The sequence below is a fragment of the Nylanderia fulva genome, unplaced genomic scaffold, assembly GCF_048542155.1.
Source record: "Nylanderia fulva isolate GAGA-0341 unplaced genomic scaffold, ASM4854215v1 Scaffold464, whole genome shotgun sequence".
Lineage (NCBI taxonomy): Eukaryota > Metazoa > Arthropoda > Insecta > Hymenoptera > Formicidae > Nylanderia > Nylanderia fulva.
In genome coordinates this window covers 1-22,206 of record NW_028190548.1, presented here as the reverse complement: position 1 = coordinate 22,206, position 22,206 = coordinate 1, and the positions used below count along the sequence as shown (strand labels likewise).

General features: G+C 54.4%; 1 non-coding gene and 2 pseudogenes across 1 annotated transcript; all 3 read left to right on the top strand.

Moving 5' to 3' along the window:
* Nucleotides 1-14,857: 14,857 nt before the first annotated feature.
* On the top strand, nucleotides 14,858-15,586 carry LOC146721500 (small subunit ribosomal RNA; annotated as a pseudogene; the record flags this gene model as incomplete).
* Nucleotides 15,587-16,397: 811 nt separating this feature from the next.
* On the top strand, nucleotides 16,398-16,552 carry LOC114945141 (5.8S ribosomal RNA). Its single transcript, XR_003822353.1, has one exon. It is a non-coding gene; the product is annotated as a 5.8S ribosomal RNA (ribosomal RNA).
* Nucleotides 16,553-17,607: 1,055 nt separating this feature from the next.
* Nucleotides 17,608-19,939, top strand: LOC146721499 (large subunit ribosomal RNA; annotated as a pseudogene).
* Nucleotides 19,940-22,206: the final 2,267 nt, after the last annotated feature.

Genomic DNA, 22,206 nt, shown 5'->3' with positions numbered 1-22,206 from the left:
GGATTCACCTCGAAGGTCTCGGCGATGGCGCTGCCACGGATCCAGTTCCTTTGGCGGATAAGACCTTGCTCTGGGATTCTATAACACCTGCAGAGGTAAACAGGATTTCCGTAAGGACTGGCACTGCGCCCGGATGGACCAGATTACGCCGAGGATGTGGAACGCTGTTCCTGCGATTCTTCGTGCACTTCTGTTCAATCTGCTGCTCCTGGCAGAGACGATCTCCTCGTCAATCGCCACAACCAGAACGGTGGCCACAACTCCTTGTGAAGGGGGGTATGTCCGATCGGCCAGGTCCGACGGAGTACCGTCCTCTCAGCATAAGATCCGTTATAACAAAACACTTCCACAAGATATTGGCAAAGAGATTGGCAGCCCTCGACATCTTCGACAAGCGCCAAAGGGGGTTCCGGCCGGTGGACGGGGTATGTGAGAACGTCACAGTCCTTTCATCCGTGCTTTGGGACGCCCGGAGGCGTTGTCGTTCTCTGCATGTGGCGTGCGTTGATCTGTCGAAAGCTTTCGATACGTTTGCGCACGCTGCTATTCATACGACTCTCGATGAGCTGGGGCTCCTTCGGGAGTTTAGAGAGTACGTAAGGGCTGTCTATTCGAATGCGCTGACCAAGTTGCAGGGGGTCAACGCTGAGGAAGTGTCGGCCATTATGATTGGCCGTGGCGTGAGACAGGGTGATCCGTTGTCGCCCCTGCTGTTCAATCTGGTCGTAGATAGAGCACTAGGAATTCTCTCGGAGGACGTTGGCTATCGATTGGGTAACCGGCTTATCAATGCGCTGGGCTACGCAGACGACATTGTGCTCCTGGTCTCTACCAGAGATGGTCTGAAGGAGAACTTGACACGGCTTCATGACGCCTTTATGCGAAATGGGCTCGAGATCAACGCGAGAAAGACCGGAGTGCTGTCCATGGTGGCGTCCGGCAGAGACAAGAAGGTGAAGGTGGACACCACACCTTATTTCACCGTGGGGGGGAGCGATGATACCGCAAAGATCCCTGGTCAATGTCTGGACGTATCTGGGCTGCGAATACACAGGTGCTAGGGAACTCGCAAGCGATCCACCCTTAGCTCAGGCCATCGAGCAACTCACGAGGGCACCTCTTAAGCCGCAACAGCGGCTGAGGTTGTTGCGTGACTGTCTCCTTCCACGGTATTATCACCGATGGACAGTGGGTACGGTCTCGGCCAAAACCCTCAAGGGTAAGAATATCATCGTACGCACCGCGGTGCGACGATGGCTGCGTTTTCCCCATGATGTTCCTGCTGGATACCTGCATGCGCCGATACAGAGTAGCGGGCTTGGAATGCCTCTATTGAGAACTTTGATCCCAATTCTGAAACATAACCGACTGCAGCGGTTGTGTCGGAGTACTCTACCCGCAGCATGCGCGGCTGCCGAAACAACGTATGTGGCTAGGCAGCTTGTCTGGTGTGAAAACCAGATGCGAGTGCGGGGTCACAGAGTGACTACGACCGCTGAGCTCAGACAGCAGTGTGCGGCCTGGTTGCGAGAGTCGTGCGATGGGAGTAGACTCAGAGAGGTTGCGGCCTCCAACCTGAGCTCCTACTGGGTATCGGCTGGCGCCGATGCCATCCCAGGTGCCGACTACGTGCACTATCACCACATACGAGCTAACTGCATACCGTCTAGAGCGAGATGCTTCCGAAGTCGTGATGGGCGCGATAATCGCTGTCGTGCCGGTTGTCCCGAAACCGAGACGCCGGCTCACTGCGTGCAACGCTGCTTCAGAACGCACGGAGTGAAAATCCTGCGGCATGACGACCTATGCCGTCAAGTTGGTGGCTATTTACAGCAGAAGGGATGGCGCGTCGATGCGGAACAAGCGTATTCGACGTCTGCCGGCCGGAGGCGGCCCGACCTGACCATCGCTAAGGGTGGTGAGGCAGTGGTCGTAGACGCGCAGGTAGTGTCTAGCAAAACCGCGTTGGAGATGTCCCACGAGCGTAAGGTGGAAAAGTACCGGTCATGTAATGATCTGGCAGCCGCTGTGGCGGAGCGCACAGGAGTACCACGAAATAATGTTCGTTTTACCGCCATTACTATTTCGTGGCAAGGTGTCTGGAGCTCGCGAAGCGAGTCTGAGATGCGGGGGCTGGGTTTAACGTCCGCCCAGCTCCGAACGTTGACGACTCGGGTCTTGTGGGGCTCATGGCTGGAAACGTTTTAACGCAATGACATCGCGTTATAACGAGAGAAGACGGAACGTGGCCTCATCTAGTGGTGCATGATGGATGGCGCGTAGAGTTGGGGGCCTCCGCATCATTCGCGCGAGTTTGAATGATTGCGTGAATAGTCGAGGTGAAATACGAGCTGCCTTTAGCTAGCTCCGACCTTCACGATCCAGGGTGTTGACTGCGAACACCAACAGTAAACAGCTCTGCAATATCGCTGTCGGTGGCTACTTGGCGACTGTGATTTTGTAGCAGTCGTCGCGCACCGTAGGCGAAACAGCCAAATGCCTCGTCATCTAATTAGTGACGCGCCATCGCCACCCTCCACTGACCCCTTTCCAGGTCCTTCTCGTCGGCCGCCCGCTGGGTCACGACGCCGCCCAACACCCGCTGCCCCTGTCCCTGCTCCCCGCAAGCCCCGCAATTCCCATGCCCACACTGTGATCGTGCGTTCACCACGAAGACCGGACTCGGCCTCCATCGCCGACGTGCACACGAGGCCATCGTCAACGAGGAGGTTAACGTCGAGAGGGTTAACCGCCAATGGAGCGACGAAGAGAAGCGCATGATGGCGAGGGAGAAGGCGCTTGCCGCGAATCGAGGCGTTAGGTTTATGAATCAACATCTGTTAACCGTCGTCCCGAATCGCACCCTTGATGCCATCAAGGGGATGCGTAAGAACGGCGGTTACCAGCGCCTCGTCGCGACGGCACTGGAGGAATCTGGCAGCCGCATCATCGAGCGAGAGCTCGTTTCTCTCGGCCGGTGGCTCCAGTCCTCCCGTCTCCCCTCGACCCATCGCCATCTCTCCCCACGGGTCGCCTGGCTCGCCTCCGCTTTCTCCATCTTCTCCCGGCTGGGGTGATGCGTACGGCAGTTTTGCCGGTGCTATACGCGCGCTCATCCCGGTTGTGGAGGCCATCCAGGGATGGAAGTCCCATATCCTGATCCAGATCAGATCAGGAATTCTGGATGGCCAGCGGAGGACCTGGGCCCGTGGGTATTGAGTGTGTTCCCTCCGACGCTTCCTCGTGTGCGACCGCCTGTACGAAACCGTGTCGTCAATCCGGATAGAAAAGCGCGCCGCCGAGCGGAGTATGCGCGCGTCCAGCGCCTCTTCCGTTCGAGCATGTCGCGCGCGGCCAAGGAGATTCTGGATGGTGCCACTGGAGGCAGACGTGGTTCCCGGTGTGCGGCAGATGGCCGCGCACTGGGGCCCGTTCGTAGCGCAGGAGTCCGCTCCTGTCGCACCGGCTCCGCGTCTTCCACCGAAAGCGGAGCTTAGTGGCACCTGGTCTCCAATCTCCTGTGAGGAGGCGGCAGCCATCAACCTGCCCCTCAACTCCATTATGAGGGACGCCAGGACGGCTACATTGTCGCCGCACCCGTCATCAAAGCACCGCTGCCTTAGATCGACTAGCTTGGACTTGCGAAGCCTTTGGGCAAAGATCTTATGTAAGTGCCTCACGACCACGGAGGTGATGGAGATCGAACGGAAATCCCCCGGCAGGGAGCACTCCCCCCTCTTCGGGATGAAAACCGTCCGACTCACCAGCATCGATGCTGGGAAACCTCCGTATTGCAGCACGATGTTGAAGAGGAGAGCTTTGATAGAAGCTGGTACCGCTCTCCATATCCGTACGCCGATGCCGTCTAATCCGAGGGCCGAGTTGAGGGGCAGGTTGATGGCTGCCGACTCCTCACAGAAGATTGGAGACCAGGTGCCACTAAGCTCCGCTTTCGGTGGAAGACGCGGAGCCGGTGCGACAGGAGCGGACTCCTGCGCTACGAACGGGCCCCAGTGCGCGGCCATCTGCCGCACACCGGGAACCACGTCTGCCTCAGTGGCACCATCCAGAATCTCCTTGGCCGCGCGCGACATGCTCGAACGGAAGAGGCGCTGGACGCGCGCATACTCCGCTCGGCGGCGCGCTTTTCTATCCGGATTGACGACACGGTTTCGTACGGGCGGTCGCACACGAGGAAGCGTCGGAGGGAACACACTCAATACCCACGGGCCCAGGTCCTCCGCTGGCCATCCAGAATTCCTGATCCGATCTGGATCAGGATATGGGACTTCCATCCCTGGATGGCCTCCACAACCGGGATGAGCGCGCGTATAGCACCGGCAAAACTGCCGTACGCATCACCCCAGCCGGGAGAAGATGGAGAAAGCGGAGGCGAGCCAGGCGACCCGTGGGGAGAGATGGCGATGGGTCGAGGGGAGACGGGAGGACTGGAGCCACCGGCCGAGAGAAACGAGCTCTCGCTCGATGATGCGGCTGCCAGATCCTCCAGTGCCGTCGCGACGAGGCGCTGGTAACCGCCGTTCTTACGCATCCCCTTGATGGCATCAAAGGTGCGATTCGGGACGACGGTTAACAGATGTTGATTCATAAACCCTACGCCTCGATTCGCGGCAAGCGCCTTCTCCCTCGCCATCATGCGCTTCTCTTCGTCGCTCCATTGGCGGTTAACCCTCTCGACGTTAACCTCCTCGTTGACGATGGCCTCGTGTGCACGTCGGCGATGGAGGCCGAGTCCGGTCTTCGTGGTGAACGCACGATCACAGTGTGGGCATGGGAATTGCGGGGCTTGCGGGGAGCAGGGACAGGGGCAGCGGGTGTTGGGCGGCGTCGTGGCCCAGCGGGCGGCCGACGAGAAGGGCCTGGAAAGGGGTCAGGGGTGGGTGGCGATGGCGCGTCACTAATTAGATGACGAGGCATTTGGCTGTTTCGCCTACGGTGCGCGACGACTGCTACAAAATCACAGTCGCCAAGTAGCCACCGACAGCGATATTGCAGAGCTGTTTACTGTTGGTGTTCGCAGTCAACACCCTGGATCGTGAAGGTCGGAGCTAGCTAAAGGCAGCTCGTATTTCACCTCGACCATTCACGCAATCATTCAAACTCGCGCGAATGATGCGGAGGCCCCCAACTCTACGCGCCATCCATCATGCACCACTAGATGAGGCCACGTTCCGTCTTCTCTCGTTATAACGCGATGTCATTGCGTTAAAACGTTTCCAGCCATGAGCCCCACAAGACCCGAGTCGTCAACGTTCGGAGCTGGGCGGACGTTAAACCCAGCCCCCGCAACTCAGACTCGCTTCGCGAGCACCAGACACCTTGCCACGAAATAGTAATGGCGGTAAAACGAACATTATTTCGTGGTACTCCTGTGCGCTCCGCCACAGCGGCTGCCAGATCATTACATGACCGGTACTTTTCCACCTTACGCTCGTGGGACATCTCCAACGCGGTTTTGCTAGACACTACCTGCGCGTCTACGACCACTGCCTCACCACCCTTAGCGATGGTCAGGTCGGGCCGCCTCCGGCCGGCAGACGTCGAATACGCTTGTTCCGCATCGACGCGCCATCCCTTCTGCTGTAAATAGCCACCAACTTGACGGCATAGGTCGTCATGCCGCAGGATTTTCACTCCGTGCGTTCTGAAGCAGCGTTGCACGCAGTGAGCCGGCGTCTCGGTTTCGGGACAACCGGCACGACAGCGATTATCGCGCCCATCACGACCTCGGAAGCATCTCGCTTTAGACGGTATGCAGTTAGCTCGTATGTGGTGATAGTGCACGTAGTCGGCACCTGGGATGGCATCGGCGCCAGCCGATACCCAGTAGGAGCTCAGGTTGGAGGCCGCAACCTCTCTGAGTCCACTCCCATCGCACGACTCGCGCAACCAGGCCGCACACTGCTGTCCGAGCTCAGCGGTCGTAGTCACTCTGTGACCCCGCACTCGCATCTGGTTTTCACACCAGACAAGCTGCCTAGCCACATACGTGATTTCGGCAGCCGCGCATGCTGCGGGTAGAGTACTCCGACACAACCGCTGCAGTCGGTTATGTTTCAAAATTGGGATCAAAGTTCTCAATAGAGGCATTCCAAGCCCGCCACTCTGTATCGGCGCATGCAGGTATCCAGCAGGAACATCATGGGGAAAACGCAGCCATCGTCGCACCGCGGTGCGTACGATGATATTCTTACCCTTGAGGGTTTTGGCCGAGACCGTACCCACTGTCCATCGGTGATAATACCGTGGAAGGAGACAGTCACGCAACAACCTCAGCCGCTGTTGCGGCTTAAGAGGTGCCCTCGTGAGTTGCTCGATGGCCTGAGCTAAGGGTGGATCGCTTGCGAGTTCCCTAGCACCTGTGTATTCGCAGCCCAGATACGTCCAGACATTGACCAGGGATCTTTGCGGTATCATCGCTCCCCCCCACGGTGAAATAAGGTGTGGTATCCACCTTCACCTTCTTGTCTCTGCCGGACGCCACCATGGACAGCACTCCGGTCTTTCTCGCGTTGATCTCGAGCCCATTTTGCATAAAGGCGTCTGAAGTCGTGTCAAGTTCTCCTGCAGACCATCTCTGGTAGAGACCAGGAGCACAATGTCGTCTGCGTAGCCCAGCGCATTGATAAGCCGGTTACTCAACCGATAGCCAACGTCCTCCGAGAGAATTCCTAGTGCTCTATCTACGACCAGATTGAACAGCAGGGGCGACAACGGATCACCCTGTCTCACGCCACGGCCAATCATAATGGCCGACACTTCCTCAGCGTTGACCCCCTGCAACTCGGTCAGCGCATTCGAATAGACAGCCCTTACGTACTCTCTAAACTCCCGAGGGAGCCCCAGCTCATCGAGAGTCGTATGAATAGCAGCGTGCGCAACCGTATCGAAAGCTTTCGACAGATCAACGCACGCCACATGCAGAGAACGACAACGCCTCCGGGCGTCCCAAAGCACGGATGAAAGGACTGTGACGTTCTCACATACCCCGTCCACCGGCCGGAACCCCCTTTGGCGCTTGTCGAAGATGTCGAGGGCTGCCAATCTCTTTGCCAATATCTTGTGGAAGTGTCTTGTTATAACGGATCTTATGCTGAGAGGACGGTACTCCGTCGGACCTGGCCGATCGGACATACCCCCCTTCACAAGGAGTTGTGGCCACCGTTCTGGTTGTGGCGATTGACGAGGAGATCGTCTCTGCCAGGAGCAGCAGATTGAACAGAAGTGCACGAAGAATCGCAGGAACAGCGTTCCACATCCTCGGCGTAATCTGGTCCATCCGGGCGCAGTGCCAGTCCTTACGGAAATCCTGTTTACCTCTGCAGGTGTTATAGAATCCCAGAGCAAGGTCTTATCCGCCACAGGAACTGGATCCGTGGCAGCGCCATCGCCGAGACCTTCGAGGTGAATCCCTCTCAAACTTGACGTACGGCCCCGGCCAGCACTCGCAGCCTGTGCCGCTTCCTCAAACGACTCACGCAAGTCCGTCATGTCTCCATCCGCACCGCTGGAGGCCTCCATAATGGGGCGCCAGCAGTTAAAGAATTCGACAGCAGACGGCCTCTTGCGCACCGAGTCGCCCTCGAGGATACGCGACAAACAGGACTTCTTGTTCTTCTTGTAGAAGGATTGCACAATTGCATACTCCCTCTTTCTCCTCTGCTCCCTGCTCTCTCGCTTGACTGGAGGACAGTGCTTCTTTGCCGAAACGCGTTGCGGAGGGCGCACTTGTAGCGGCCGAGGGAAGATCATGCCCAGCCATCTGTTGATAGCCAAGACGTCGACCCTCCCCGCCGTCAGAGCATCTCTTGCCGTGCCAGCAAGAGTATCAGCCTCGTAGCTACGGAACGCCGCACTCTGCTCTACGAGTGATTGTATCTTGTCCCGCAGCCTCTGAGAACTTTGTTCAGGGGAAGGCTGATGTGCGCTTTGATCGTCAGTACTAGCCTCAGTGGCCGCAGGAATGGTGTCGGCTCGTGTCATCACCGCACCATCCCTATCGCCCTCATCGATCACAATCGCGCGACGCGATAGGATCTCTTGGCAGAAGTCTCTAACCATCACTCGGTAAGGCTCCTGTTGCCGTTTACCCTTGATGGCTTCGAGACTCATATTGGGGAACCTTGTCTCCAGATACTAGTTAATGAAAAGATCCCCGGCTAAGGTGCCTTCAGCCTCAGCGCGTGCCATGAGTCTAGTTTCCTCAACTGACCATCCTGCCTTTACGCGGTCAACATTGATAGCACTGTTGGCTTGTAGTGGGTGAGCACGTACTTTGTGGACACCAAGACCACGCATGTTCCGGAACCTCGCCGAACACTGCTCACAGCTGACCATTTCCTCCTCTAGGCTGTCCACTTCAGCCTGGCTGGTCCTTATAGTGGTTTGCGACGGACCAGCTGCGACCCCGTCAGGGTCCTCCGCACCTCTCGCGCTCTCACTCAAGCGAGCACTCGCACGCAGTCCCCGGGCCATCCGAGAACCCGGGACAGTATTCTCATTCAAATTTCTCTCCATAATTAACTGCGTGTAGGGGGGCAAACGGATTGACAACCGAGAGCCCCCCAAGAAACCCCGGTCTTTCTTAGCCCCACAACTCACCATGACCGTAGGCGCATGGGCCGAAGCCCTTAGGGGCGCACTTCGCTGTACACTCTCTTAGTCGACACCTACCGAGTTTAAACTTTCAAAGTAGGCCGTTTCCGGGAGCACCACAAGGAGATGGAGGTACAACTTGGACGTGAGAGGCTGAAGGTCCTTACTAGAGGACTTCGTTGGCGCATCACGAACCAACCACGACTCTCTCTAAGTACCATCGCAGCGTGTTGCTTTGAGGACCGAGAGAGTCATAGTTACTCCCACACAATCCTTTTTGTATTCTTCTATTTCGATTGGATCCGGATCGTCACAGTTTTTAAGAATGAAATCTTCTTTGAGATCTTCAAACTTATATTCCCTGTCTACGTCATAAATTATAAGAGTAGGATTTATTTTCCTTGGCTCCTCTACTTTCAATTTCTTTGTTGTTAGGTTTATTCTTTTCACAAAGTCCCCGTCTCTTTCATCTACCTCCACCACTACTCCTTTTCCTCTTATTTGCCTTATTGCCTTTATCCTCAGCCTTTTATTTGTACTTGTCAGTTCCTTTATAACCTCCTTCTTTATTTCACTATTCGTTCTCGCATCTTCGTCTTCTTTTATAGGTTTAATTAGTACTACTTTGTGCGTAGTATCTGACTTCCTTTCTTTTTCTTTTACAGCACCTGTAGCAGTCCTTGGAGTTCCTGCCGTAACATTGGCATAGGAGAGTCCTTTAGGCCTCAAGTCAGCAACAGCTTGGTAAGCAGCTTTCCATTTTTCTTTTTCTAAAACTACATTATGTAGTCTATTTTCTAGTACTGCCCATTTGGACAATATGTATTTTATTGCAGATTTTGTTATTTTGTTGTTATCATTAAACATGAATGTCTCGAGCTGTTCCTTTGTCTCCATCATCTCCTCTACTTCATTTACTCCTGTGCTCTGTTCTAATCTTTCATATCCATCCTTCTCATTTTCAGAATCACTCAGCCTTGTGTTCCCTTCATGCGTCTCTTCAGTGTCTTTTTGGGTACTACCCGAAGGAGGTGGTGATCTACTTACAGATCCCCTTCGCGCAAACAGCAATTCTCTTTTTCTCTCTTTTTCGGCGTTCAGAGTTTCGGTTACTTTCGTGCCAGCATTAGTCGTTACCAAAGTATCAGCCAAGTTTTTGTGTTTTTGTTTGAGTTTTGTTCTTTCCATGTATATCCCACGAGTATGGCAGGAAAAAAAATGTCCACTCAGGCAGAGCCTCCATCACCTGGGTAAGGCGACTTATATACCACAGAGGTTGCGCCAGGTGCCCCTGGGGGATCGTTTGCGGTCACGCAAATTAACCTCCCCGCGGCCATGCAGCCCCAGACACTATGCCTCCCATCCTGGCTTGAAAGGGACCTATGGGCCCCGGGTGCGTCATGCCCGTACTACTGTCGAATCGTCAATAGCCTCCTGGGGAAAGTAGATAGGAACAGATGTCCGTGGTTGATTTAACGTGCGGTACCTGCTCAGAGAGCTTAATCACACGACCCCCATGGGTGCGGAATTGGGATAAGCCCAATCAGCTCGTTCCAGCAGGCCAGGAACTACCAGTAGCGCCTCCGAGTTTGTAGGACTCTTCGGCAACCCACCGGTTGGGGCGAGCGCCTGTCCAACGCTCTACCAGCTGTGCAGGACTGGTGCCCGAGCAGATACGCTGCTCACCCGTCGAGGCCCGAGAGCCCCTAACCAGCATGCGGCTTCAACCACTACCCCCACGAGTCCGACCTCAATTGCCGGGACGAGGGACGAATCCCCCTGGGCAACCCGACTCCCGTGGTACCAGTCAAGATCACTGGTTGGATCTTCGTGGCCGAGACCACTCCCAGCTTTCGGAGGCCTACACCTCCCAGGCAGTGGTCGGCCTATGTTCCTCGGGAACATCGGCTTCTCTTATCCTCCTTTCAGCATCGCCCTCCTTCTCTGAAATACAATCTTCGCATACACACCAACACTTTCATACCTTTCCTTACATTCCAACATGCGACTCACATCCACACTGCCATTCTCTCGCACAATCACACCCCACTCACTCAGGTTCCTCACATCATCATACATTGGACACTCAACCAACACATGCTTTTAATTCTCTCTCTCCGCTCCGCATGCACAGCTCTCACTCTCAGACAGACCACGCTTATACAGGAATTCATTCAAACTTCCATGCCCTGTCAGGATATAGCCCAGGCTCAAGCTAGGCTCGAACTCTCGGCACTCACCCGCGAACCTTACATTCTTTATAAATTCATACGTCACTCTTCCTTTCTCGCACTTATTCTATCTATTCTGCCACATCTCATACAGCCTTTCACTCACCAATTCCATACATCCTCCCACACCTCTCTCACGCAAGTCACTATCATTCACTACATCATACTCACTCATACTAATTCCCTTTCTCACCTTATACAACATTCCTCTTCTCACGCACTCCAGGTCCCACGGCAAGCCACCCATAAGGACTTGCATGGCCGCCGTGGAGACCGTTCTACATACATTCAGACACGCACTCAACACCACTCGCTGGCACCTATTTATGAGCTCCCTCGCATATTCAAATCTCATCACTCCATACCATACACTCGCTCCATACATCACACACGACATGAACAGACCTTTATACAACACAGTCACAGCTTTCTTTCGCAAACCCCACTCACTTCTCAACACGCGTCTTAATTTTCCCACCACATTCATACATTTCTTTCTCAGACACTCCAGATGCAACCTGTAGTTCATCCTTTTACTCACACAAACACCCAGATATTTCACGCTCCTCGCATACCTCACGCATCTATCATTCACTCGTACATTGGGAGGCCTCGTCCCAGCCATACTACCTTTCATCAACATCATCACAGTCTTGTTCTCAGACACACTCACACCTCCTTTCACTCCCCATTCGTACACCATTCTCATCCACTTAGTACCCTTTCTCTCCAACTCCGCTCGGCTCTGTCCTTCGACGACCAACAACAAGTCATCCGCGTACGCAACCACTTTACATTCACTCTCACGCAGCCGCCACAACAGTTCATCCATCATTAGGTTCCATATAAATGGATCACAGATGGAGCCCTGCGGGCAGCCACGCTTTACGTCTTTCCACACTGTGTCACACGCACCCATCATGCATACACGCCTGCCGCTAAAATAGCTCTTCCATAATTTAATTTTTTCACATTCAACCTCACGCAATTTCTCGATCACACATTCCCACTCTAGGTTATCAAACGCTCCTTTGAAGTCCACGAACACTCCTAACACATACTTTCTCTCCGACCCATTCACCCAGTCATGCACTCGATTCCATGCATCCTCGGTCGACCGATTCCTTACGAATCCGTACTGGGCGTCACACATTCTTCCACCCATCGTTCGCTCGAGTCTTCCAACCATCATTCGCTCCAACACTTTCCCCAGCACGGACAGCAGTCAAATGGGCCTATAAGACCCAGGTTCGGACCTAGGTTTATCGGGAGACTTCAATAACACTACCATCCGCGAAGTCTTCCACGCCGGGGGGAAACACGCTGTATTCAGACATACATCATACATTCTTTTCATCCATACCGGGACAGCACGCCAAATCGCTCGCAACATCTCAGCACTCACACCATCCATACCAGGTGCCTTACCCACTTTCATCGATCTCACTGCCACATCCACTTCGCTCCATTCAAACTGCTTTTCTTCCTCCCTCACGTCTCCCCTGGCGTCTATCGCCACGTTCGTCCTTGCTGCCGGGAAGAATCTCTTCATTAGCTCATCCGCGCTTTCTTTCCATGTACTCGTCACTCTATCATCCACTTTTATGCCACTTAATCTTACCCTATCACGCTTTCCCATGCACACCTTATATACATCGCTCCATGGATCCCTCTTCCCAGTTACGCACACAAATCGCTTCCAATTTTCCTCTTTCACTCTTCGCATTTCCTCCTTATACTCCCGCAAAACATACTTATATTCATTCATTCTTTTTTCCACTCTGCTTCCATTCCTCTTTCTCGCACGCTGGTAGGCACGTCTGCTTCTTCCTACAGCCTTCTTCAGTTTCTCAAGCTCATCCGTCCACCACACAAGCTTCCTAGCATACACAGGTTTACCCTCTTCATCCATTGATCATTCGCACTATGGATCCATTTCATCATTCGCTCTACACAGCTCTGCGCATCCGCTTCGTCTATGGCGCTCGCTGCATCCTCTAACGCACTCTCTCGCATATCACACATATATCCTTCCCAGTCTACGTCCTTGCACACCCATCTACGCATGCCCTCATTCGTACTTTACATTCTCTCTGTGTACCATCCGTATTAACAATACGTTATGGTCACTCACTCCCCAGTCGGCTTTACTTCCCACTCATACCGGCACCCTCCATTCACGCCGTTCACGAAAGTGACATCGATGTCACTCTCCTCATTCGGCCCGCTGAACGAGTAAAACTCGCTTGGCTCATTCAACAACATTCATCCCGCTCGCAATCATCCATTCCTCAATCACTCTACCACGCGCTTCACTCTCTCTGCTGCCTCCACCCTTGCTATACCACAAGGGAGAGACGGCATTCGCATCCATACCTATCAGCAGACGCTTTCTCCCGACCGTCTCACATACTCTGTCCATGTACGCCAAGTACGGCTCGATACACTTACCATACTGGCAATACATGGACACCACATACATTTCGCCAAAGTCCCCCTTCAACCACACACTCACTCCAAGCTTATTCGTACACTCTCTCACGCACATCACGTCTAACCTAGAGTCATTTACCACCACTGCTGCTTTCACCGTCCCACTTTCGCACACAATCACATCCATACCTATGGGCAAGCCCACCACATGTCCATGCCTTTCATACGGTTCTTGCAGCAGTGCTACACTCACTCGACGTTCGCGCATCATCTCACCCAGCTCACACATAATTGCATACGCTCTCTGGCAGTTATACTGCACCACATTCACGCACCATTCATTCGTCATTTATTCTCGCTTTCTCTCTCTCTAACGCTCTCACGTATTCCGGACACACTTCGGACAGAACCGAGTGATCACATTTGCTCCCTTTCAGCTTACAGTTTCTACACACACTTTCCTTTTTACAATCTCTCATCATGTGTCCTACACATCCACATTTTTGGCACAGTCTTTCCTTTTCGGTGCATTGCCGCATCATGTGCCCAAATGCGAAGCACTTGTGGCACCTCAGCACACTGAAAAACTCTTTCACCCTAAAGGCCTTCCAATGCACAAACACTCGTCCGTCACTACAGAGCACATTTCTTATTGCACTCGTAACTTCTAATATCACATTTCCGCAGGTTGCATCTTTCTTCGCATTCCTACTCACAACACGCACACGTTCCATAAATACTCTCTCATCTACTCGCCCTTTCAAGCTCCTCTCATACATTTCTCTCATTAACACTTCACTCGCCATATCATTCGGCACATCGTACAAGATGATCTTTGGGCCTATCTTGCGAGGCAGCTCAACCTTTAGGCCAGCATTCTTAAACTGACCACACTCTCTTATTCTTTTCAACTCACTCTCGCTCATCGTCTCAATCGCTACACCTCCATTCCTCACTTTCCTCACCGCTTTCACACGCACATTCAGTGACTTGCTCACATGCTTCATCATTCTCTCCTTTACTTCCTCACTTGTCACATTCGCACTTGCATCATCCGCTCTCACTATTACCGCATAACTCTTCTCTTTCGTTTTCACTTGTTTTCACATTCACTTCCTGTACCTTTTCAATCACGCTCTTTTCAACATTTTTCGCACTCACGCTCGCATAGCTCATTCCACTTCCGCCGTAGGCTTAATCCCGACTCGCTCGATGCATACACTCATCCAGTTTCCCCTGTATTCTCTCATTTTTGCACAACATTTTCATCATCTGTTCCTCATATTCTCCCACAATGTCCAGTATTTTCTCACTCGCACTCTTTGAAATTTTGTTCGTCTCCGTAAACAGGAATTTACGGAGTCTCGCACCAATTACTCTCATACACGCTATCTCACTCACTTCCGCAACGCTCTCATTCTCTCCCTCATTCATTAATCAAGAACGAAAGTTAGAGGTTCGAAGGCGATCAGATACCGCCCTAGTTCTAACCATAAACGATGCCAGCTAGCGATCCGCCGAAGTTCCTCCGATGACTCGGCGGGCAGCTTCCGGGAAACCAAAGCTTTTGGGTTCCGGGGGAAGTATGGTTGCAAAGCTGAAACTTAAAGGAATTGACGGAAGGGCACCACCAGGAGTGGAGCCTGCGGCTTAATTTGACTCAACACGGGAAACCTCACCAGGCCCAGACACCGGAAGGATTGACAGATTGATAGCTCTTTCTTGATTCGGTGGGTGGTGGTGCATGGCCGTTCTTAGTTGGTGGAGCGATTTGTCTGGTTAATTCCGATAACGAACGAGACTCTAGCCTGCTAAATAGGCGTACCTTATGGTATCGCGAAGGCCCCCGGCTTCGGCTGGCGGGTTTTTACTACCAACGTACAAACAAATCTTCTTAGAGGGACAGGCGGCTTCTAGCCGCACGAGATTGAGCAATAACAGGTCTGTGATGCCCTTAGATGTTCTGGGCCGCACGCGCGCTACACTGAAGGAATCAGCGTGTGTTCCCCGGCCGAAAGGCCCGGGTAACCCGCTGAACCTCCTTCGTGCTAGGGATTGGGGCTTGCAATTGTTCCCCATGAACGAGGAATTCCCATTAAGCGCGAGTCATAAGCTCGCGTTGATTACGTCCCTGCCCTTTGTACACACCGCCCGTCGCTACTACCGATTGAATGATTTAGTGAGGTCTTCGGACTGGTGCGCGGCAATGTCTCGGCATTGCCGATGTTGCCGGGAAGATGACCAAACTTGATCATTTAGAGGAAGTAAAAGTCGTAACAAGGTTTCCGTAGGTGAACCTGCGGAAGGATCATTAACGTTCCGGAGGTCCTGCTCTGCGTCGAGAGTCCTCTCTTTTGGGAGAGACGCGCGCTCGCAGCAGTCGGCGACTGAATGGACGCGCTGAAAAGGCGCTCTCAGAGAAAAAGAAAATAACGGATTTGACGGAATTTGTTGTTGTGTTTTGATATAACGACGGACGCCGTCGCGCCTCTCTGACCGAAAGTAGTCGGCAAGCAGAGCAGCGCGCCCGGCGGTGTTCGACGACGATTCGGAGCGAGACGCTTCGCGATCACGCTCGTGTGTGTGCCATTCTCCGGCCACACACACACACAGAGCGTCGATTCGGCGTTGAGCGCGAACCGGTGGTAACCTATGCCCGCGCACGCGTGTGTGCAGCACCCACGACGTTCGTCGACGCGCGCCCTCCCCGTTGTCGCGGGGCAGCGGTCAGCGTGCCGAGAACACACGGTGTGCGACCGCGAGTGCCGAGCGAGAGGACCCCCATATATTATTATAATATATATATATAACACAGAGAAGGGATCGATGATATTTCGACCAATCTGTCAACTGTGTCGGTCCGACGGTTTCTTCAAAGAGCTTCCGCCCCGGCTCTCCCGTTGCGGGAGAGACGCTCCGAACGAGAAACACACAACTCTATCTTTGTGCCGTAGCCTTCCCTGGCGGGAGGCGGCGGTCCGCGCGCGTCCTCGGACGCGCGCGGACAGGCTGATCGAAGAGCCACCACGATTATTCTCTCTTTCTCGTCCGAGAGAAGAGACCACGATGGTTGAACGAGAAGCGCGTTTCTTCGCGAACGCAAAAATTTCGAACGATTACCCTGAACGGTGGATCACTTGGCTCGTGGGTCGATGAAGAACGCAGCTAATTGCGCGTCAACTTGTGAACTGCAGGACACATGAACATCGACATTTCGAACGCACATTGCGGTCCACGGATACAATTCCCGGACCACGCCTGGCTGAGGGTCGTTTTAGTACCCCTAAACTGCTTGCGTCCGAAAAGCGCGCACTTCCACGACGCGGGCGACCAGAGAATGGCGCGCGCGTCGCCTGTGCCCTGTGCAACGCTTACAATGGGCGTACGAGCAATCGTTGGACGTTCGCCCGAGGTGTCTGTGCCGCGCCGACCGGCCGCGGTGCAAATCCTGGCGTCGTCTGAAATGACACACCGAAATAATAATAATGAGGAGGAGAAGCGCACAAGCGTGTAAAACGTTGGCGAACGCGCGCCCAGAGAATGCTGCGCGAATTAAGAGGGGAAGCGTGTTTGTGTATCCAAGTCGTGTGTGTACGCGAGAGCCGAGGAAAAATGGGATGAGAGTAAGAGCGCGCGCGAAGGGAGCAACAAACGGCCAATAAAAGGGTCAGGACGGTAAATGGCACCGCTTTCGCTAGAGCGGCGCGTGCGTCGTTGTCTCCCGAAAGTAGGTAGCGCTTGTCTCACCGTCTCTCCTCTCCGTACATCACACAGACTGACCGGACTGCTCTCGCACTCTGTGCCGCGTCTCTCGGTACGATAGCGCTCGCGCGTCTTATGCCGAGGCGCCCTTGCCCGCACACATAACGGTATTACGGAGAAATATACGGCGCGTCGTCGTCCGGCGGAGAGAGCATTCGTAATCCTTTACCTCTTTACGGAGAAGGGTTTTGAATCGCGAGCCGACCGCGTGTCCGAGTCCACGAAATTTTCGTAAAGCGAAAAAAGGGGACCGGCGCGCCGCGTCGTGTACTCGTCGAATCGATTCCGCCCGAATTTTGTATATAAAAGAGAAGGGGGAGCCGAGAATCTCGAACCCCGCGATATATCGTCTCCATTACCACCAACGAGTGTGTGTGCGGTTAGCGCCCCGGCGATTTGCCTTCTCGCGTATTTCGTGTGCTGCCGCTGCTGCTCTCTCGTTCGACGCTCTCTCTCTCTCCCTCTTATAATATATATTATAGAGGAGAGACGACGATGAGCGACGCGGAGGAGGCAAACGGCTACGAAAGCTCACTATGCGACGACCTCAGAGCAGGCGAGATTACCCGCTGAATTTAAGCATATTATTAAGCGGAGGAAAAGAAACTAACCAGGATTTCCTTAGTAGCGGCGAGCGAACAGGAAAGAGCCCAGCACCGAATCCCGCGGTTCCGCCGCAGGGAAATGTGGTGTTTGGGAGGATCCGCTTATCCCGAGGTGCCGCGTCGCGTCCAAGTCCATCTTGAATGGGACCACTTACCCGTAGAGGGTGCCAGGCCCGTAGCGACCGGTGCGCGCCTCGGGAGGATCTCTCCTTAGAGTCGGGTTGCTTGAGAGTGCAGCTCTAAGTGGGTGGTAAACTCCATCTAAGGCTAAATACGACCACGAGACCGATAGCGAACAAGTACCGTGAGGGAAAGTTGAAAAGAACTTTGAAGAGAGAGTTCAAGAGTACGTGAAACCGTTTAGGGGTAAACCTAAGAAACCCAAAAGATCGAACGGGGAGATTCATCGTCAGCGGCGCTGGCTTCGCGTCGGTCGGCGATGTCCCGCGGAGTCCTTGCGGCTCGCGCGCGGGCACGCTACCGTGCGCCGATGTCCGGCGCTCGTCGTCGTGCACTTCTCCCCAAGTAGAACGTCGCGACCCGCTGGGTGTCGGTCTACGGCCCGGGTGCGGTGTCTGTCGCGTCGCCGGTAAAACGGCACGCGACAAACCCTCGGTCGCCCGGCCGGCTGCTCGGCGGTACGCGCAAGGTATCAGGCCGCACTATTCACGGTGCGTCGAGACCGTCGCAAGCGCGCACCACGGTACTCGGAGGTTACGGACTTCGCGCCGTCCCCGGTCCTGGCCCGCTGTTGGTTACAGTACGGTACACCTTCGACAGGCCTACGAACGTCTCCCGCGGTCTCGCGGGAGACCGATACCGGTCGGCGACGCTACTGCTTTGGGTACTCTTAGGACCCGTCTTGAAACACGGACCAAGGAGTCTAACATGTACGCGAGTCATTGGGACTTGTCGCGAGACCTAAAGGCGTAATGAAAGTGAAGGTCGGCCCTGGCCGTCGACCTAGGGAGGATGGGCCGCGTCGCGATGCGGCCTCGCACTCCCGGGGCGTCTCGTTCTCATCGCGAGAAGAGGCGCACCCAGAGCGTACACGTTGGGACCCAAAAGATGGTGAACTATGCCTGGTCAGGACGAAGTAAGGGGAAACCCTGATGGAGGTCCGTAGCGATTCTGACGTGCAAATCGATCGTCGGAACTGGATATAGGGGCGAAAGACTAATCGAACCATCTAGTAGCTGGTTCCCTCCGAAGTTTCCCTCAGGATAGCTGGCACTCGGCCGTTCCGCACGGAACGCGCGCGAGTCTCATCTAGTAAAGCGAATGATTAGAGGCCTTGGGGCCGAAACGACCTCAACCTATTCTCAAACTTTAAATGGGTGAGATCTCTGGCTTTCTTGAATAATGAAGCCACGAGCATCTTCGGATCAGAGTGCCAAGTGGGCCATTTTTGTTAAGCAGAACTGACGCTGTGGGATGAACCAAACGCAGAGTTAAGGCGCCCAACTCGACGCTCATGGGACACCATGAAAGGCGTTGGTTGCTTAAGACAGCAGGACGGTGGCCATGGAAGTCGGAATCCGCTGAGGAGTGTGTAACAACTCACCTGCCGAAGCAACTAGCCCTGAAAATGGATGGCGCTGAAGCGTCGAGCCTATACTCTGCCGTCAGCGGCAAGTGGGGCGGCAACCGGGAGCGGGCGTTAGTCTTCTCTCGCGTCGTCACGAAGCCCTGACGAGTAGGAGGGTCGCGACGGTGAGCGCAGAAGGGTCTGGGCGCGAGCCTGCCTGGAGCCGCCGTCGGTGCAGATCTTGGTGGTAGTAGCAAATACTCCAGCGAGGCCCTGGAGGACTGACGTGGAGAAGGGTTTCGTGTGAACAGCCGTTGCACACGAGTCAGTCGATCCTAAGCCCTAGGAGAAATCCTATGTCAATGACGGCGTACAATATACTCGAGTGTCGAGAAATAATAATAAATATTATACGAAAGACACACGCCCGTCGGGCGAAAGGGAATCCGGTTCCTATTCCGGAACCCGGCAGCGGAACCGCATACAATTCGGGCCCTCGTAAGAGTGTTCGTCGGGGTAACCCAAAATGACCTGGAGACGCCGTCGGGAGATCCGGGAAGAGTTTTCTTTTCTGTATAAGCGTTCGAGTTCCCTGGAAACCTCTAGCAGGGAGATAGGGTTTGGAACGCGAAGAGCACCGCAGTTGCGGCGGTGTCCGGATCTTTCCCTCGGACCTTGAAAATCCAGGAGAGGGCCACGTGGAGGTGTCGCGCCGGTTCGTACCCATATCCGCAGCAGGTCTCCAAGGTAAAGAGCCTCTAGTCGATAGAATAATGTAGGTAAGGGAAGTCGGCAAATTGGATCCGTAACTTCGGAATAAGGATTGGCTCTGAGGAGCGGGGCGTGTCGGGCTTGGTCAGGAAGCGGGTCTGGCTGACGTGCCGGGCCTGGGCGAGGTGAACGGTCGGCGTTCTCGCGCCGGTCCCGGGATCCGAGCTCGGTCCCGTGCCTTGGCCTCCCGCGGATCTTCCTTGCTGCGTGGCTTCCGTGGCGGCGCGAGCCGTCGTGGTCGTCCTCTTCGGCCGCCATTCAACGCTCAGCTCAGAACTGGCACGGACTAGGGGAATCCGACTGTCTAATTAAAACAAAGCATTGCGATGGCCCTCGCGGGTGTTGACGCAATGTCATTTCTGCCCAGTGCTCTGAATGTCAACGTGAAGAAATTCAAGCAAGCGCGGGTAAACGGCGGGAGTAACTATGACTCCCTTAACGTTCTCTGGGACGTTCTCACATACCCCGTCCACCGGCCGGAACCCCTTTTGGCGCCTGTCGAAGATGTCGAGGGCTGCCAATCTCTTTGCCAATATCTTTTGGAAGTGTCTTATTATAACGGATCCTATGCTGAGAGGTCGGTATTCCGTCGGACCTGGCCGATCGGACATACCCCCCTTCTCAAGGAATACCGTTCTGGTTGTGGCGATTGATGAGGGGATCGTCTCTGCCAGGAGCAGCAGATTGAACAGAAGCGCACGAAGAATCGCAGGAACAGCGTTCCACATCCTCGGCGTAATTTGGTCCAATCCGGGCGCAGTGCCAGTCCTTACGGAAATCCTGTTCACCTCTGCAGGTGTTATAGGATCTTAGAGCAAGGTCTTATCCGCCACAGGAACTGGATCCGTGGCAGCGCCATCGCCGAGACCTTCGAGGTGAATCCCTCTCGGGCCCGACGTACGGTTCCGGCCAGCACTCGCAGCCTGTGCCGCTTCCCCAAACGACTCACGCAAGTCCGTCATGTCTCCATCCGCACCGCTGGAGGCCTCCATAATGGGGCGCCAGCAGTTAAGGAATTTGACAGCAGACGGCCTCTCGCGCACCGAGTCGCCCTCGAGGATACGCGACAAACAGGACTTCTTGTTCTTTCTGTAGAAGGATTGCACAATTGCATACTCCCTCTTTCTCTTCTGCTCCTTGCTCTCTCGTTTAAATGGAGGACAGTGCTTCTTTGCCGAAACGCGTTGCGGAGAGCGCACTTGTAGCGGCCGAGGGAAGATCGTGCCCAGCCATCTCTCGATAGCCAAGACGTCGACCCTCCCCGCCGTCAGAGCATCTTTTGCCGTGCCAGCAAGAGTATCAGCCTCGTAGCTACGGAACGCCGCACTCTGCTCTACGAGTGATTGTATCTTGTCCCGCAGTTTCTGAGAATTTTGTTCAGGGGGAGGCTGATGTGCGCTTTGATCGTCAGTACTATCCTCAATGGCCGCAGGAATGGTGTCGGCTCGTGTCATCACCGCACCATCCCTATCGCCCTCATCGATCACAATCGCGCGACGCGATTAGATCTCTTGGCAGAAGTCTCTAACCATCACTCGGTAAGGCTCCTGTCGCCGTTTACCCTTGATGGCTTCGAGACTCCTATTGGGGAACCTTGTCTCCAGATACTGGTTAATGAAAGGTTCCCCGGCTAAGATGCCTTCAGCCTCAGCGCGTGCCATGAATATAGTTTTTTCCACTGACCATCTGGCCTTTACGCGGTCAACATTGATAGCACTGTTGGCTTGTAGTGGTTGTGCACGTACTTTGTGGACACCAAGACCACGCATGTTTTGGAATCTCGCCGAACAATGCTCACAGCTGACCATCTCCTCCTCTAGGCTGTCCACTTCAGCCTGGCTGGTCCTTATAGTGATTCGCGACGGACCAGCTGCGACCCCGTCAGGGTCCTCCGCACCTCTCGCGCGCTCACTCAAGCGAGCACTCGCACGCAGACCCCGGGCCATCCGAGAACCCGGGACATCAGAATCATTCTTAGCTTTATTCATAATTTACTGCGTGTAGGGGGGCAAACGAATTGACAACCGAGAGCCCCCCAAAAAACCCCGGTCTTTCTTGGCCCCACAACTCACCATGACCGTAGGCGCATGGGCCGAAGCCCTTAGGGGCGCACTTCGCTGTACACTCGCTTAGTCGACACCTACCAAGTCTAAACTTCCAAAGTAGGCCGTTTCCGGGAGCACCACGAGGAGGTGGCGGTACAACTTGGACGTGAGAGGCTGAAGGTCCTAACTAGAGGACTTCGTTGGCGCATCACGAA